The following is a 6,446-nucleotide window of genomic DNA, read 5'->3' as shown; positions in this document are numbered from 1 at the left end:
ACTATCAGTAGTCACGCTTCCGGCTGCGCCACTCTGATAGCAAGAAGTATTACGACTACTTTACATACTAAATAATAAAATAGGAGCCTGTGACTCGACATTGTATCGCTGATCACTTTATAAATCGGAAATACATACTTCATCTAAAATAAACAAGCAGGCATAGATTCATATACAAGACTCCTTACATAATAACTTTATATTATACATATAAAACATACAATTCCTATCCCTCTTACAAACTTGTAATAACAAAGACGAGGGAAGAAAAATAATCTAATTAATACAACATCATATGCAAACCAAAAATGAAATATCACTATTCGTAATAGTTCTTCATCCGATTCCTGAAAAGGCAAAGCTGTAGGGGGTGAGAACCTAACCACACAGTCTCACCACAGAGTTTCAAAGTTGTCATAAGAAGATATTTAATAAGAAAACTGTTTTCAAACTCAGTGATTATCATCGCCTTATGAATCTTTTAAAAACCAGTAGGTAATCGTTCAAGACTTTTTCAAAGAAACAATGTTTAATCTAATTGAAATCCGAAACCTTTCTTTTCTTATAAGAAAATCTCAATTAGAAACCAACCAAGCAATCAAACAACACAATCATTAATGCAACGCCAAAGTTCATTCTCAAATGTAGCATGCCAGGACAAACACAGGCAAGACAAACAAGGAAAGCACAAGTAGGTAGCAATTACAGCAAAGTGTTCAAGTAGCAGTTAAGAACAGTTTAGCAATTAGGCAAACCAAAACAAGTTCAAACCCAAGCAAAGCATACAAATGCATATGATGCATGCCTGTCCTATGGCTGATGAGGCTCATCTGTCGGTTATCTAGCCAACCCGACAAGTCTGAATTGTCCTTGGACTGTCCCCCGACGTGCATCCCCAAGAGTCTATGCATAGCTTTTTTCTCAAATAATCAATATTGCTCAATGGGGGTAACATTCCCGGGAATTTATATAGTGCCCGGTCACACTTACGTCGTAGGGTCAATAGAGTATCGAGTTTTCAACCTGGTACACGTGGTGGCAAGCCACGGCACTTAATTCAGGGAACCTCGTATCTCAGATATTTCAAATTCATAAGCCATATAAATAATTCATTTATCATTCATCAATATCTACGCCATTCTCAATATCATCATCATTCGTCAATCCATATCCCATTTCCAAATTCATTCAAAAATCATATTTCAAATCAATCCTCATCATCCTTCTTTCCGTTTCATTCACTAACAATTCTCAATCAAAAACATAACTTTTACTTTGATAAATGAAGTAATTTTAAATCATGTAATGCTTAAAATTAAACCTTTTAAAATAACTACTTCAAATGAAACTTCTAATTTTATAAAATTTCGGCAGCATCTCCTCTAAAACTCGGATTCTGCCACCCTTTTCGGGTCCCATCCAAACATTTCTCAAACCTTTCCAAAACCTTAATCATTTTCCAAGATTCAGCTAGTTTCAATATCAAATTATTTTCAAAGCGAATCAGTGCCCATAATAAATCTCTTTTTAAAATCAAACCAGCTCAAATACTAAATCATTTATAAAGTCATTTATAAAGTCACTAACTCAAAATTAAACCATTTCCAAAGCCAATTCCTTTACATCATCAAAAATAGCTTCAAAACCAAGAAAAGTCATTTTTCATAATAATCAACTAAATAACCTTTCAAACTGATTTCTTTTCAGCAATCACAAACTATTCAAGCAATCAGTCATTCAGTCCAGCAAACAACCACATTTAAAAGACAATTATAATCACAGGCATATGTTCTCTCACATTAATATCTATTTATCACAACTCTGTAATATAAATATATTTTAAGGAAAGCCCCTACCTTGACTCGTCGAAACCATAACTCAAAATGCGTCAACGAAACCATTTCTCTTAACCCGAAACCAACAGCAACCACAAACTCAGTCCCTGATCACTTTCGCAGCACTCACAGCAACTTAAGAGCGACATACGACGCTCAAAACATGACCCTACGTTACCAGAACCTCAGAGTTTATAACCAAATATAACAGAATACTAACACGGGTTTTCCGAAACATAAATACTTACCGAACTAAGAAAATGAAACAACGGCGGTCGCTGAACCAGTTTGGCGGAAGCTCTGGCAGCCACCTCGAACGGAAGCAATGACCAGAACTCCGGCAACGGTGACTGAAACAAACATACAGCAATGATTAAGCTCCCGAAAATTCAAAGGAAACGAAAACCAACCTAAAACCTTATCGGCGACAGATCTCAATGGCGGTAGAGGTGTTCTCCGGCGGCAGGACTCGGACAGAAGCTCCGCCAGCGGCGGATCTGGCGGCGACGGCTTCTCAACGGCAACACACCCCACGACGGCAACTCCCGCGCAGCGCGTCTGTCTCTCTCTCGCGAACGGCGGCGACGGCAACTCCTCGCGCGACTCTCTCCCTCGATCCTGGCCTTCCTTGCGACGGTGATGAGTGGCGCGGTGGCAGCGGCGGTCCGCGATGGTGGCGACGAGCTGGAGCACAACGGCGGCGGCTATGGACGACATCAAGCTCGATGACAACAGCGGCCTCTTCTCCTTCTTAGCTCAGTCCAGCAGCTCGGTGGCGGTGGCTATGGCAAGACGCGTCGGCGGCGGTCGTCCCCCTCCCTTCCTTCTTCTCCGTTCAGCCCTCTTTTCTCTCTTTCCTTTCTTTTCTCTCTGTCTCAGTCTGTATGGGTTTGTGATTTAATTACTTTTAATAAAATAATTTTCTAAAATAAAGTCTTTAATGAATAAATAAATTGAAATTAACTCATAATAATTTTTTTTTTTTTCGAAAATTATGGGTCTTACACTTTCTACCATGTTTTATTAACTATTTAATATACGCTAATTCTACCATGTGCATTTACATGACTTTTCATATCATTATATCATTTATGTTCCTTTAATGTTGGGAGTACATACCTTTTTACCATGTTACATTTAATTATTTAGTATATCCTAATTTTATCCATCTTCATGAATGCTTCTTGTATGACCCTCTTTTTATGTATGCTTAAAATAACCTTGATTGTAAATTGAATTGAGGGAATGATCCTTCGGTAAGGGAATGTGACCCCCAAAGACAAGATATCGAGATGATCCATCGGTAAGGGAGGGTGATCGATCGAGATGATCCTTCGATAAGGGAAGGTGATCGCTAAGACATTCGAGATAAGAACCTTCGGTAAGGGAAGGAGACTCTCATTTTATACCGGTTTGAGCTCAATACCTTCCATGAAAGTTATAAGTTAAGAAAGGAGAAAGCATGAATGAAAGTTTGATTTTTATGTTTTTTTTTTAAGATTTATTTATGATTATGTTGATGTTACATAAAGATGTTATCCTTCTATTTTTTTTATGTTCTTTCCTTTTTACCTATATGTCTTATGCTTTATGAAAGGTTTATATTACATGCCATATCATACGCCCCTTTTTAAAAATCCCGCACGTGGGCTGGAGATGGATATGGAGGTGTTGCATAGCACTCCCACTGAGACGTTAGGTTCTCATTCCTTTTCTTTTCTCATACTGTCTCCAGAGGAACATGGCATAGTGGATAGAGACGACGCAGTGCCCCGAAGGTAACTTCTGAGTATGACCCCTCGAAGCACGCGTGGGTAGTTGCGACCACTACTACCGTGCTCCAAATTATCTACTTAGATCGAGAGTTCGTGGAAGAAGAACCCCAACTGCCCGTCGTAACCTTCCTAGATAGGAACGCTTCAGCATCTAGGAAGCGGTCATCTAAGGTGATACACCTCGAGTCAGACTCCGAGACCGAGGGAGAGGAATCCGACAACCCTGACCAGGAGGAAGACACCATGGAGGAGGATCCAGAGGAGGAGTTGAACCCTTGCAGAAGTCCAAAGGTGGAATACGTGCCCTATTCCCCCACTTCGGCACTCCTTCGAGTTTTGGTTCATCCCACACAACGGAACCGAATCTTCACTGCGCGAAAAGATGTTGGAGGAAGACCCTGGTACCTCGATTCGTGAATAACTGAAAGGTCCTGATCAAGGATAGGATAGGATACAAGTATGGGAGCCTCTTCGACGAGATTAGTTAGGACGTAATTAGTTTCTTTTCTTGTTATAATTTTCTCTAAATAAAATAAAATAAAATACTTAGAGGAAATTATAACAAGAAAAGAAACTAATTACGTCCTAACTAATCTCGTCGAAGAAGCTCTCATACTTGTATCATATCTTATTCTTGATCAGGACCCTTCAGTTATTCACGAATCGAGGTACCAGGGGTCTTCCTCCAACACCTTTTTGCGCAGTGAAGATCCGGTTCCGTTGTGTGGGATGAACCAAAACTAGATGGGGTGCCGAAGTGGGGGAATAGGGCACGTATTCCACCTTTGGACTTTCGCAAGGGTTCAACTCCTCCTCTGGATCCTCCTCCATGGTGTCTTCCTCCTGGCCAGAGTTGTCGGATTCCTCTCCCTCGGTCTCGGAGTCTGACTCGAGGTGTATCACCTTAGATGACCGCTTCCTAGATGCTGAAGCGTTCCTATCTAGGAAGGTTACGATGGTCAGTTGGGGTTCTTCTCCCACGAACTCTCGACCTAAGTAGATAGTTTGGAGCACGGTAGTAGTGGTTGCAACTACCCACGCGTGCTTCGAGGGGTCATACTCAGAAGTTACCTTCGGGGGCACTGCGTCGTCTCTATCCGCTGTGCCATGTTCCTCTGGAGACAATATGGGAAAAGAAAAGGAATGAGAACCTAACGTCTCAGTAGGAGTGCTATGTAACACCTCCATATCCATCTCCAGCCCACATGCGGGATTTTTTAAAAGGTGCGTATGATATAGCATGTAATATGAATCTCTCATAAAGCATAAGACATATAGGTAAAAATGAAAAAACATAAAAAAAAAAAAATAGAAGGATAACATCTTTATGTAACATCAATATAATCATAAATAAATCTTTAAAAAAAAAACATAAAAATCAAACTTTCATTCATGTTTTCTCCTTTCTTAACTTATAACTTTCATGGAAGGTATTGAGCTCAAACCGGTATAAAATGAGAGTCTCCTTCCGTTACCGAAGGTTCTTATTTCGAATGTCTTGGCGATCACCTTCCCTTACCGAAGGATCATCTCGATCGATCACCCTCCTTACCGAGGGATCATCTCGATATCTTGTCTTTGGGGTCACCTTCCCTTACCGAAGGATCATTCTCTCCGTTCAATTTACAATCAATGTTATTTTAAGCATACATAAAAAGAGGGTTATATAAGAAGCATTCATGAAGATGGATAAAATTAGGATATACTAAATAATTAAATATAACATTGTAAAAAGGTATGTACTCTCAACATTAAAGGAACATAAATGATATAATAATATGAAAAGTCATGTAAATGCACATGGTAGAATTAGGATATATTAAATAGTTAAATAAAACATGGTAGAAAGGTATGTACTATCAACATTAAAGAAACATTAATGATATAATGATATGAAAAGTCATGTAAATGCACATGGTAGAATTAGGGTATATTAAATAGTTAAATAAAACATGGTAAAAAGGTATGTACTCTCAACATTAAAGGAACATTGATGATATAATGATATGAAAAGTCATGTAAATGCATCGGATAAAATTAGGATATACTAAATAATTAAATAAAACGTGGTAGAAAGGTATGTACTCATGAATCAAGAGATTATGAATGACAAAAATAGATAGACATGGTCAATATGGATAAGGGATGAGAAAAAGGTACTTAATGCTATGAAACACATGAAAGATAGTAACCATGCATGGATGGAAGAAAAATAACTAGAACATACTACATGCCAACATAAAGTGAGAAAGACATAATTTCCTACTCTTTTTCCGAACGCTTCTTCTTCGAGCTTGCCTCTTGTGTTTGCACATAGAATATTATTTGAGAGGAGAAGGGAGAGGATTAATATTTGAGAGGAGTGATTTTCTACTTATGGATGATCTCCTATTTATATACATTTGGGGATAGGATGGTTGAGATATTTTAAATTTCAAACGGATGGTGGTTACTAGGTTGCTATCCATAAATTCAAAATTCTAAACTTATCTCCGACTGATTTTTAAATTTCGAATTTAATTTTGTTTTTAGAAGGATGGTCGTTACAATAATCACTTGGCCTGGTTAGAGTAATTACTAACTCAATAACGTTTAATCAAGATTTTAGATTTAAGCTAAGATATGTGAATACAAGTATATATTCGTGTTGAGAGATTCATCACACACTATAATCAAGTGTACGACTCAAGTCGAATTTAAATAATTAAATTAGTATATGTATCCATGTATATATACGGATAATATACGAAAATATATAATATTTTTTTATTTTTAAATAAAAATACGCATAATAATTTTTGTTATAAAATTTTTATAAAATTAATTAAATTTAGAG

At 37.8% G+C, this 6,446-nt stretch overlaps 1 long non-coding RNA gene across 1 annotated transcript in view; it reads right to left on the bottom strand.

Moving 5' to 3' along the window:
- The window catches only part of LOC107628959, a 2,852-nt gene extending 696 nt beyond the window's left edge, over window positions 1-2,156 (bottom strand). The window contains exons 1-2 of the long non-coding RNA XR_001617886.2: window positions 2,084-2,156; window positions 1,857-2,004 (exon numbers count right to left, since the gene is read on the bottom strand). This is a non-coding gene — a long non-coding RNA (uncharacterized LOC107628959). The remainder of the gene's footprint in view (window positions 1-1,856; window positions 2,005-2,083) is intronic.

Source organism: Arachis ipaensis, chromosome B03, assembly GCF_000816755.2.
Source record: "Arachis ipaensis cultivar K30076 chromosome B03, Araip1.1, whole genome shotgun sequence".
NCBI lineage: Eukaryota > Viridiplantae > Streptophyta > Magnoliopsida > Fabales > Fabaceae > Arachis > Arachis ipaensis.
The sequence above is the reverse complement of the archived record's forward strand: the minus strand, read 5'-3'. Positions and strand labels throughout refer to the sequence as shown.